Below are 13672 nucleotides of genomic sequence, written 5' to 3' on the forward strand. Positions count from 1 at the left end.
TTATTCCTGAGTCGGATCCCTGCTATTGAAAAGGTCTTCCAGCAAGTGGCTGAACCATGCAGGGGGAAAGAAACATTTTGTCTTGATTGATGGGAACAGGTGTTTCAGACGTGTTGTTAAGACAAAAACGTTAAGGTCGAAAAGAGCTATGAGGGACAGTGTACGTTAATAAGACACTGGAGAAGACAGAGGCCATGGAAATACCTGCGCTTGTCCGCACACACCCAGGTTAGCTATGCCTATAATGGTCAAATTGATCGAAGAGCCGAACACCGCGGACAGACCCAACATAGGCATTCACAATCAGTTCCAGGCGATGAGCTTTCCTGAGAAAAGCCTTGCAGGGTAACATCGCTGTTATCAATAATTGGAAGCATAAGTGTTTGTACAAGTTTCTTACTTCTAGAGACTTTTCTGCAGGAGAGAAGTTGATATTTGTCCCATTTAGGGTTAAAGATATTACCGATTCCCTATACTTCCGCCTAACGAGCCTAGAATGACCAATCAGAACCTCTTGGGTTTTGGTTGAGCTGAGCAATAGCCCCATATCCTGCTCACATTTTGATATTGACTCAGATCGACATCGGTAACTGTCCTCAGGTTTATCGGTTTTTCACTTACGAGGGGGCCACGACGATAGGGTCACGGATTTATGCTAAGTTTGTACTCTTTTAGTTGTCCATTATGACAACCTAATGTGCAAGCACTAAGGCTCTCTGCTTCGGCAGTTTCGAGAAAATCGCAAGAAAAATTTTACGTGTTTAATATGTACCGGTGCAATGCAACGCTGAGCATGAGGCGGTAGCGGTCAAGTTGTGGTAGTTACCGCCGGTCGGAGTGGCCGTGCGGTTCTAGGCGCTACAGTCTGGAACCGAGCGACGGCTACGGTCGCAGGTTCGAATCCTGCCTCGGGCATGGATGTGTGTGATGTCCTTAGGTTAGTTAGGTTTAATTAGTTCTAAGTTCTAGGCGACTGATGACCTCAGAAGTTAAGTCGCATAGTGCTAACAGCCATTTGGTAGTTACCTTTCGGCAGCGGTGAGACGAAGGTATTTTGTTTGCGTCGCGTTTGTGGTGCAGCACGTAAGCCGGTGTTTGTTGTTAACCTTCTCGCCGCTGCAAATGAATCACATCTGTGTTTCGAGAGCGCCATGGCACACTATTACCGCCGGGCCACAACTAAGATCTCATTTCAAGCGGACCGCACAAGACCTCGAGCACATTGAAACTGAACGTTTTATCTAGGACGATCTTCATATTGCACTTCAAGACATCATTGGAATCCGCTTTATCAGTTACTAGCAGCGTTGTAATTGAATTGATAAATAAGGAGATGTGCACAGATGTCGTGTGCAGACACACTGGCGTTCTCAAACTCAGACACTGGGACCGTCATATAGGGGCCGTCACGGTTGGGGCCTCGGCGCACTGTGGGTCTTCGAGTTCCCTTGTAAGTCCTGCCAGATGTCATGAAAGTGTTCAAACTGGCCGGTAGCCTGATAAGTCACCTATCTGAAAAAGGGCAAACATTTGAGACATGCCGGTCGCTGTGACCGAGCAGTTCTAGGCGCTCCAGTTCAGAACCACGAGGCTGCTACGGTCGCCGGTTCGAATCCTGCCTCGGGCATGGATGTGTGTGATGTCCTTAGGTTAATTAGGTTTAAGTAGTTCTGAGTTCTAGTGGAGTGATGAGCTCAGATGTTAAGTCCCATAGTGCTCAGAGCCATCCATCACAAACTTACTGGCCGGGAAGAGCGATCAGACGTACTGCCTAGCAACAATTAATATCACCACATAAATGCACGCTGTAAACTGGCAATGCTCAAAGATATGCTCAGCGCTGCAGATGTTGACATAGCCCACCTTCAGGAGGTGTATGTCGAAGAGTTCACAGGACCATTAGGATATGCGACTTGTGCCTCATATGCGTATGCCATTGGTAATGGAGTGGCGGTGCTCCTCCGCAAAGAAATGCTTGCCGACGACGTCGAGTGCCCCCCTGGCGCCAGAGAAACGGTCCTTACTATCCAAGAAATCAGGCTCATAAACATCTATGCGCCGTACGGATCGGATTTGGCGTTGTGAACTATCAAGCTTCATCATAGACGCGATCATGCCCCTTTTTAAGGGACAGCAGGGTGCCTTGGTACCGACGGTGAATTTCAACTGTACCCAAGCGCCCAAGGTTCAGTTACCACGTCACACTTCGTGCGCGGAACTTGTCACAGTTGTCAATAATCTTCAGCTTGTAGACTCATGGGAGCTCGTTTATGGCGACTGCTCTGCTTTACGCATTACACTAGCCATACATATAGCCGCATCGATCATGTTTACAGGTCACGCCCTATAACCATGGGGACGAGGGCTGCGAAATTAACGTTTTCCGACCAAACGGCCTGTATCTATGCTATCACCCTCGGCTGTCAGAGAGTATGGGAGAGCGGTGGTCGATGGAAGTTGATTGTTATCCACCTCGCTTCTGCGGAATGTCGGAAGCTGATAGAGAACACGTGGAACTACTGTACTCGTCTTACTGGCGCTTACCAGTGTGCCCTTTCGTGGTGATTACTCTGCACCAAGCCTGCCCTTCATACGATTTTTATTGGCTGTGGTAGAGACGTGGCGGTATGGAGGCGGCATTCCATGGACTGCTGTTACAGCATTCTACAGGGATGTTCTACATTGCAGCACTCGCCTGCACGGCGGACCCAGATCACCACCTTCACACGCCACCATCTTGCGGGTGATCGTCGGGACGCACTGAAGACAGAGGACCAGGAGCCAAAGTCCATGTGTCATGTCACTGGAGAAACAGGAAGCTGGCGACGGAGCTTGATACACGTTGTCACGACGGACGGTGGACGACGACTAGATAAGCTACACAAGGCTGTACTTGGAGCATCGCCATGACCCGGAGGTGATCGCAGAGATTCCTCAGCTCACTTTTGGCACGATCCCCCCGGCTGTGGCAATGGATCTGACTGAAGACGTGACGGCAGCGAAGGTCCTTGAAACGATACAGACGGGAAACGCTCATAAGTCGCCGGGACCCGACGGCCTCCCTCTGGAGTTTTACGTTGCTGGCGCCAGCCTAGAAGGACATTTTCCGTGATCTACTGTCTCCCACTGTGCAGCTCCCTGGAATCTTCCTTAAAAAACTGATCCTATCCTTACATAAACCACGAGGTTGAGCCAGGATCTGCTGTTATAGTCCGTTGTTCTTACTCTGCAGTGGCGTGAAGGTTTTCACTCGACTGTTGAAGGCACGTCACAAGCGGACGGCCCCTTATGTCGTTTACAGGACCAGGCATCGTTATGAGGCGATAATAACATCCGAATTGCACGCTGTCGGCATCGCGACATGATTGCGCTTGCCAAGGCTCGCCAAATGCCTGGGGTCTTGGCCTCCCTCGGCTTCAGTCAGGCCCTTGAAGGGGGTTGATCACGCGTTTTTGACGGCGGTACTACAACAAATGGGGTACCCGGACACCGTCGAAAAGGTAGTGATGCATCTTCTTTCCGGCGCGACGTCCAGGATGTTGTAAAATGGCCGTATCACGCCACCGATCCAGGCCTAGGCTCGGTGAAACGGGGCTGTCCTCTCTCAGCGATACTGTACACTTTCGTTTCAGAACCGCTGGCTTGTGATCTTCGAACCTTGGCCGATACATTTTTTGGTGCACTGCGTAATGCTACGATCCGGTACTCTTCCTTTGTGGCGGCAATGACATCCGCGCAGAGTTGTGTGGGTGGCGACCTACAGCGTGGGATCGGGCAGTAGTCTCAACGTCCAAAAATCGCATGGTCTGTTAGAGGTGCGTCGCCCCCCTCCCCTCTCGCACCCTTTAAGTATGTGGCAATATATGTTGCTTGGGTATTGATTTCACAATTGACCTTCGGCGCACGATACCCATCAATTGCAGGCATCTGTGAAGCAGATCAGAGCAGGGCTAACTGATCACCGTCTTAGGACTAGGTTTCAACAACAGATGCGATATGTCAACGTCTATTTGGCGTCGTGCATTATCCATGTTGTGCAGACACTTCTGATCTCCCGCCAGATCTCACAAGAAGACGTGGCGACGTTGTGCTGCTGGAGGCCTTAGTGCCGATCCCTCTCTCACCACTAGCGTCTTTCTTCTACAATGGCCATTTCTTCCTTCAACTAAGTTACATCCGCACTGCACTATAGCCCACGCGCTTGACATTGGCGAGGGCGATATACACCCTGCAACAGAGCAAGGCGCCGAACGATATTGAAGGGAACTAACCCCATATATAGTGGCGTGCTATGATAAGGACGTTCAGTCCGCATGTCACGCAACGATTAGTGCGAAGCAAGTTTGCTAGTCTCGCCTACATCAAATTCACCTCGCGGACTTTCCATTGTGTTTCACCTGAGAAGTGATGGATACGAATGACCATCGCCCTGTCTGCGGATCGGCGAAGGATGTTTGGCATTTGGCGCGCCAGATGTCTACTTTCCTCGCACACGTGACTCCCGATCGGATTACTGCACAATCGCTTCTCTTCCCGAATGAGGTGTATTTTTCAAGAGCAAAAACGAATTCTACGCCATCAACTAGTTGTTTTGTGACTGTGAGAAGACAGTCCTCGATTTTTGGTAATACTTAAACAAACGAACTGTGCGATCGTATGGAACGTCAAGTATCAGAAATAATTCTCAAATTTCCTCTGGAGCACGTTCCATACGCCACCTCGCAGCTGGACTATCCGTGACAGGAGAAGATGAGCCACGTGCCATTTCTTTTTGTTAGGACTTAACTACCAATGGCAACAGCATTGATTCGAGAAGACATGCAACGATCCGCAGCGAGTAGCATAATGGACCATCCTCACGCCGTAATGACTCGACATCTTGTATTCCTTCCTGTTTGATAGCCGACGAGGACCAACTTTTATCTACCTACCCCTCAGTATTATGAGGCATGCCGAAGCACGAGCTTCTGCAACATATTGGTGATGGTACAGAAAAAAATAAACAATTAAAAAATTTTTTGCGTTCAAACTTTGTAATCTGTGGATCTCTGGATCGCGTCCCTCTCATTACTTCACTTTAATTACTGGTCTTATTATTTGATAAATGTGACATTTGAAAGATATTATAATGAAAAAGACACTCGTATTTACATTAACTTTTATTGAATTTCCATGTTGTTTGGCTGCTTACTAATTTTAATTGATACATCAAGTATTATATTGTTAACGACCGACTAGCAAACGACCAAATGTAAAAAGTTTTCCTGAACATGTCTGCCGGTCGTGATTTGCGAAATCCCTAATATCTGCAATCGGCTACTGTACCCTGGAGTGCTTTGTACCTGGTCACTTGGCCCTCCAGACACAGAGACAGATCCCATTCGGCAGTTAACTTGCGTAGCGGTGAGTCCATGCTAAAGAAGCATGAACAAGTAGTGACGTGCAAATGTTTTGACAAGCACAGTCACACAATATACACTCCTAGAAATTGAAATAAGAACACCGTGAATTCATTGTCCCAGGAAGGGGAAACTTTATTGACACATTCCTGGGGTCAGATACATCACATGATCACACTGACAGAACCACAGGCACATAGACACAGGCAACAGAGCATGCACAATGTCGGCACTAGTACAGTGTATATCCACCTTTCGCAGCAATGCAGGCTGCTATTCTCCCATGGAGACGATCGTAGAGATGCTGGATGTAGTCCTGTGGAACGGCTTGCCATGCCATTTCCACCTGGCGCCTCAGTTGGACCAGCGTTCGTGCTGGACGTGCAGACCGCGTGAGACGACGCTTCATCCAGTCCCAAACATGCTCAATGGGGGACAGATCCGGAGATCTTGCTGGCCAGGGTAGTTGACTTACACCTTCTGGAGCACGTTGGGTGGCACGGGATACATGCGGACGTGCATTGTCCTGTTGGAACAGCACGTTCCCTTGCCGGTCTAGGAATGGTAGAACGATGGGTTCGATGACGGTTTGGATGTACCGTGCACTATTCAGTGTCCCCTCGACGATCACCAGTGGTGTACGGCCAGTGTAGGAGATCGCTCCCCACACCATGATGCCGGGTGTTGGCCCTGTGTGCCTCGGTCGTATGCAGTCCTGATTGTGGCGCTCACCTGCACGGCGCCAAACACGCATACGACCATCATTGGCACCAAGGCAGAAGCGACTCTCATCGCTGAAGACGACACGTCTCCATTCGTCCCTCCATTCACGCCTGTCGCGACACCACTGGAGGCGGGCTGCACGATGTTGGGGCGTGAGCGGAATACGGCCTAACGGTGTGCGGGGCCGTAGCCTAGCTTCATGGAGACGGTTGCGAATGGTCCTCGCCGATACCCCAGGAGCAACAGTGTCCCTAATTTGCTGGGAAGTGGCGGTGCGGTCCCCTACGGCACTGCGTAGGATCCTACGGTCTTCGCGTGCATCCGTGAGTCGCTGCGGTCCGGTCCCAGGTCGACGGGCACGTGCACCTTCCGCCGACCACTGGCGACAACATCGATGTACTGTGGAGACCTCACGCCCCACGTGTTGAGCAATTCGGCGGTACGTCCACCCGGCCTCCCGCATGCCCACTATACGCCCTCGCTCAAAGTCCGTCAACTGCACATACGGTTCACGTCCACGCTGTCGCGGCATGCTACCAGTGTTAAAGACTGCGATGGAGCTCCGTATGCCACGGCAAACTGGCTGACACTGACGGCGGCGGTGCACAAATGCTGCGCAGCTAGCGCCATTCGACGGCCAACACCGCGGTTCCTGGTGTGTCCGCTGTGCCGTGCGTGTGATCATTGCTTGTACAGCCCTCTCGCAGTGTCCGGAGCAAGTATGGTGGGTCTGATACACCGGTGTCAATGTGTTCTGTTTTCCATTTCCAGGAGTGTAGTATAAAAATTCATCCAAATACACGTGTTTCTTTCATTATATTACCCTTCAAATATCATATATATGAAATAACATGACCAGTGCTGAAAGAAATATGCATTTAAAAAAGTGCAGGACTTGATCTGGCGATCTGCCGCTTCCGGAGCTTGAACGCTGGCCACTTGACTGCCACTATATCGCGCTCTGAGTCGTAGCGCAACGGTATCTGTTCCACGCGGGAGATTCCTCTCGCAATATTCTCGAAATTACCTAAGTAGTACGCCTTACCGTTTGCACGTTATATTGTCCTGATGGACTACTAAAAGTGCACAAAGCTTGAAGAAAATCCGTGATCTGTACGATGTAAACTCCCCTTGTTACATACAAATGGAGGTCGTCGGCCTACATGTGGTATTTGCAGTAGGACAAAACTGAGTACATACTCCTACCATATACACAAAATTCGGCCATTATTAAAGAAAATCCCAGAAGTGACCATGAATTTTTTGCCTGTTCCCGTGTACCACGATATGAATTTTAGTTGTCCAGGATCAGATGGGAATAGCTAATAATTAAGAACCGACTTCCCAGCGAAATTAAAGCTGAATCATCTTCATATTCATCAACTGGATCAAACTTAATATCTGTCATAATTAGTCACACCTTTTTTGACGCCGTCGCTCTTTCTTATCTCCATGACTACGATGTGGTAAATGTCATTTACATAAACTATTTACTGACTGAGCCACAACGCAATGCGCTGATAGAAGAAACTAGCAACATCGGGAAGGAAAGTTAGTAGGCGACGCATAAAAGTGGCGCTTGTAGGGCGACAAGCTGGAAGAAAGCCTCTGATTAATAATTCTGGAAAAAGTTGTTACATGTTCACAGCAAAGAACGTCCGAGCTGCCTCCCATTCCATGTTCTGGAGAACGCAGTACACTTGAGACTGATGTGGACCCGGTGCAATGACATAAGAGGCACGCCATCCACAACCCGCCTTTGTTTTCCCGAGAAAGCAGGACAAATACGTAATTGTAATAGACAGCTGAAGTACGGTATTATAATTGTGATAAGACTTTTGGAGTTATCAATAACATTTTTTAAAGACTTAGAAAGTTGTTGTGTTTTCGTTACATACAAAAATTTGACCAAGAAATGTTTGTTTGCTTTAAAGTAATAAGGATATTTAAGAAAAACTTGATTGTTCATTTGAGGAAAAAATTTGTCGAATTAGCATTGCCAGACGAAGCGTGGGAAATGGACAAGTGGGGTATCAGGCTGACCAACGAAAGGTCTACATTCCCACAACAAATTGAAACGTCCCCTTAGAAAAATTATATATGACTGTGCTTAAACTGACACACAGTATTTTTAGCGCAACGCAATCTGATTTTCAAAAATCCCTACAAAAGAATGGCCCTGACTAACATAACCTATACCTTTCACAAATCACTTACCTTACAAAAATCTTCGTTACTCGAACTACTGCAATACAGCGAGAGCCACTGCTGCCAGCTAAATAAAGATTCAAACTACGGAAGGCACTAACTACTGATAGGCATAGATAGCGAATCAAAGATTTTAATAGAGAACAAACAATGTATTTACCTTAATAGTGTTGAAAAATCATAATATACATAGCAGTTCATGACATCCAGTCTTACAAATTTCAAAACTCCGCCATTTCTCTTCCCACATCCACCACTGCTGGCGGCTCACCTCCAACTGCGCAACGCTACGCGCTGTTAACATCCAGCTGCCCAACACTACAATGGCCAACAACAATGAAAACCAGCCACAGACTGCACACAGCACAGCCAGTGATTTTCATACAGAGCGCTACGTGGCGTTACCAATAAAAAAACCTACGCAGCCTACTTACATAGCCCCCATGCTCCCCACAAAAAATTTTACAAATTGTTTTGGGCACTGGCCAATACATATTTGTTAAAATTTTTTCACAGTAACACTGTGGAGCTCTTAATTTATGGTATTTACTGAAATTCCTAATGAAATGACGAGAAATATTTTGTGTCTATACACCTGATTATGATTACTGTCTTTCTAGTTGAGAGATTTTTTTACTACCTTATGAAATGCCATATGGCTAATGAATGATGTTTCATGCCTTCCTTTGTACATATTTGCTCATTTTGTTTAATATCTAGTTTCTAGCTGCACTGCAGCATTGGTTAAAATAAAATTTTATAGATGTACTAATATAGATATTTTCTGTCTACAGATCCAGTAAATAACAATTTGATGATACTTCCAAAAAAAATGAGGGAGCACAAAAAGACATTTCCCTTCACAGGAACTGCATACATAACTTTCTTTTCAAGTATTTGGTAATTTATTTCATAGAATAAGTTTTTGTGGTGCACCACTTTAATGACATAGGTATTAAGATGTGAATAGACATTTTCCTTATCTGCATTGTTGTCTTTAGTGTACTATTTTTTCTGCTTGAGCTTTGTCATGTTTAGGTATTAGTTATTGCATTTGCTGCTGCTGTGTACCAGGCATAGTGCTACTGAATTTCACTTTGTATTACTCTGTTAAGCCAGTTTTACTACTGATTTATTTTTCTTGTTGCTGCACATTGGCTCATATTAGTTGTAATGTTGAATTTGCTTGGTAATTTAGATTTACTGTAGCTTGCTTTGCCAGTTTGCATTTTTTTGTCGTTGCTGTTTGTGTTAACTGTTTTGTGCTGCTGCATTGCCTCGTCCCTTAGTTTAGCGTCTGAGCTCAGTAGATTTAAGTTAGCTCAAGATGGGGTAGGCTATATGTGAGAACGAGTTGTGATGAATTGGAAGAAATGCATTGGGAAGCTATAAGAAAATGGTTTGCCCAAAAAAGAATTTTAAAAGAGGATGTGACAGAATACAGAAAGCATGCTTGGATAGGATTTTTTTTTGGTGGAAACAAATGTTGTAATAAGACGAAAGATCTATGGAATGAAGTTTTTGGTTGGACCGCAGTACCAAATGTTACACTGAAAACAAACCCTGCCCTTTCCTCTTGTGTTATTCTGCTATGTGTTTATGTACCCTTGTGTATTTGTCTTTTTCCTGTCTTTATGTGTTTAGCTAATAAGATTTATGTTGTAGAATTTTTCTAATACTCAGCTACATTCACTATGATGAGGAATATTGTTATCCTCAAATATAATTTGCATTAATAATATGTTATTTTCTTTGTAAAGGTGTTTATAGACATTATTAATTCTGTTTTGTTTTAATGCTTACGTGTGAAGTTGATGTTTCGAAAGTTATTCAGACCTTTTTATGTATTTACTTATGTCATAATTCCTGCAACACTGATGTATATGTTTATTTCTATTCTTTTGTAAACCGTATTACTACAAATGTTATCTGTATTGTTATGTTCTTTAATGATGTATTTTGTACCTTTGTAATTGTATTCTTATGCTGTAAATTTATAAATGTATAGACACCAGTTCTTCAAATTAAGTATCATTTCACTGCACACGTTTCAGTTGGTCATAATATATGCACAGTATGTGAGCAGTTGGGACTGTTAGTGTTTGGACATGTGTTAATAATTCAGCAAGGGACTGGTTAACAGCATTGCTGGTTCTAAGCACAATTAGAAAAAAAACTTTGAGAGTGCACAAGTGGTGGTTTATGGACTTGCTATATTCTCCGCAAGCCTCTTTGATGGTGATTGTGCACCCGCACAGTTGCAACAGATGGCTGCTGGCCGTCTCTACAAGGACTACAGTGGGTCTGCATCTTTGATGCCCCACCAATACCATTATCTCTACAAGGACTATAGTGGGTCTGCGTCTTTGATGGCCCACCAATACCGTAATCTATACCAGGACTACAGTGGGTCTACTCTGTGATGACCTACCTAACAATATTCTTCAAAACGTCGACTGACTCTGCTGTGGGTTTGCTCTGTTGTGGCCCATTACCTGTCTGCATGTCAAGAGTCAGCACTGTGTTTCCGTTGGAACGACAACATTACTTCAAGACTGCATGGAAATCCACTACTTCCGTATGCATTTTCTTTTACTGTTCAGACTTTGAGAAAAAAAACACACTGCAATTTTACTGTGATGAATGATCAGGACTGTCTTTATGGACTGTGAGAAAATTTTAGCTTTTGACCAACATTTATCAATAAGTGTGTGCATTTGATTCCTTTGTTATTGTAATTATGAAATTTTTTTTCAAATCTGTATTGGCCACTGCCCAAAACAATTTGTAAAATTTTTTTATGGGGAGCATGGGGGCTATGTAAGTAGGCTGTTTAGGTTTTCTTATTGGTAACGCCACGTAGCGCTCTGTATGAAACTCACTGGCTATGCTGTGTGCAGTCTGCGGCTAGTTTGCATTGTTGTCTGCCATTGTAGCTTTGGGCAGTTGGCTGTTAACAGCGCGTAGCGTTGTGCAGTTGGAGGTGAGCCGCCAGCAGTGGTGGATGTGGGAAGAGAAATGGCGGAGTTTTGAAATTTGTAAGACTGGATGTCATGAACTGCTATGTATATTATGATTTTTCAACACTATTAAGGTAAATACATTGTTTGTTCTCTATTAAAATCTTTCATTTGCTAACTATGCCTATCAGTAGTTATTGCCTTCCGTAGTTTGAATCTTTTATTTAGCTGGCAGTAGTGACGCTCGCTGTATTGCAGTAGTTCGAGTAACGAAGATTTTTGTGAGGTAAGTGATTTGTAAAAGGTTTAGGTTATGTTAGTCAGGACCACTCTTTTGTAGGGATTTTTGAAAGTCAGATTACGTTGCGCTAAAAATATTGTGTGTCAGTTTAAGCACAGTCATGTATAATTTTTCTGAGGGGACGTTTCAAAATATTTAACTACTTTTACGAAGTTGCCCGCGGCCAAAGGTCCCGAGTTCGAGCCTCGGTCCGGCACATAGTTTTAATCTGCCAGGAAGTTTCTTACTTTTACGTAATCCGTTTAATTAAGAAAAACTTAATATGTGATTTAAGGGAAGATTTAAGTATTAATTCACAAACAGCTATTGTTATCTATGTAAATCAAGTTTCAAAAAGTTCATCTTTTCAGGACAAGCCATTTTACGCAAAGAAAGCTGCATCGGTGTGGTATATATCTGTCAAAACGGCTTCGTTCGAACCACGTACTAAATTCAGAACATTTCGAGACTGGAAATTTGTTGAACATTTTAATATCGTTGGGAACAGATAACAGAAATACGTCGAGGCCACACAACAGCAGACAGAAATATGTACGTAATTCAACACACAAATCTACCCTAGTACTTTAAAGTACTAGGTTAAACATTGAATTTTTCATTTTCAGACAGCATCTATTTTCTGTATATGATTTCATGCATCATTTTTAAGGAGCATCAACTGTTGCTCTAATCTGTTTTATTTCTTACGTTTAGACAGATTATTTTACACAATATTTGAATAGCTTCTTTTTCCATTTTTTAGATAGATTCTTAATCTAGGGCCTCAGATATGTTTTGCCTACTGCTAATTTATTTTTTCCAGTGGATTTTATCTAGGTCCTTAATTCTTGTGGTTCATATGAGAGAAATTTTAAACGAACATGCTCCTAGGTGGAACAGAAATGCTCGGCACTGGATGCAAGTCTTAGAAACGATCAAATAAATCCAGTCTTTGTTTTAAGAAAAGGGTCTATCACAAACTGTTTTCGTTTTCAGGGGCAACGAAGAAAATGAAACAGAAACTGTTGATACCTTACGTGTTATTAATCAATAGAAGTCAATGCAAACAACACCCTTTATGTTCTACGTGAAATTCACTACGATCCAAATTCAAATAAAACATGTGTCACAGGCCGGCCGAAGTGGCCGTGCGGTTAAAGGCGCTGCAGTCTGGAACCGCAAGACCGCTACTGTCGCAGGTTCGAATCCTGCCTCGGGCATGGATGTTTGTGATGTCCTTAGGTTGGTTAGATTTAACTAGTTCTAAGTTCTAGGGGACTAATGACCTCAGCAGTTTAGTCCCATAGTGCTCAGAGCCATTTGAACCATGTGTCACAAAAATACGCTAACATCATATCTGTCACAGGCGGTATCACTAACTGTTCTTTCCGCATACTGTCCCTCTTCAGTTGAGGCAGTTTCCTTTAACATGTGGCACGTGACGTAAGTGTTCTACATCCTCTTCCCTTACTTATACTCTGTTACCAGGAGCCACAGAACCATCATGCTCAAAGGGGTTCACGACGCACCCCCTACCGACGTCTAATCAGGCTTAATTTTTTGCTTTTCTTACTCCTGCCGCTGTGTTTTATATGAAGAGTCTCATCATGGTCACCATCACCCGACCTTTATAGGGGGAATGTAAATAAAAAGTAAATTAAAAACATCGCAGCTCCTCACCCCAAAATTTCCCTGAAAAATTGTTCGTCATTTGTGCTCTTCTAGGAGGAAAAACACGCGTGGGAATATGTCGCTGCAGATGCTACGCCTCGGAGAACGTCGAACAGCGTATGCAATTAAGAAGCAAACAACGCTGCTCTAGAGAGGCGCCAGTGCTAATTACCGAGAAACTTGATTAGATGGTCGTTAATCAAGTTACACTATTCATTCACTGCCTACCGTGCACTCTATTTCTGGCACTTGACCGCAACCGTGCTTGAAAGAGACAACACCTCGTCAGGTTTTTACCGCTCTGGTGATAAGTGAGTGAGACACGTAGGTTTGTTTGCAAAGGCAGAACCGAAACGCTCTGCGTGCTTTCTTCGTCGCCGGTGACAGGCTCAAGAAGCACGGTCGCTTTTGGACAGTAGACGAGTAATGTA

This window comes from Schistocerca piceifrons, chromosome 2 (genome assembly GCF_021461385.2).
Source record: "Schistocerca piceifrons isolate TAMUIC-IGC-003096 chromosome 2, iqSchPice1.1, whole genome shotgun sequence".
NCBI lineage: Eukaryota > Metazoa > Arthropoda > Insecta > Orthoptera > Acrididae > Schistocerca > Schistocerca piceifrons.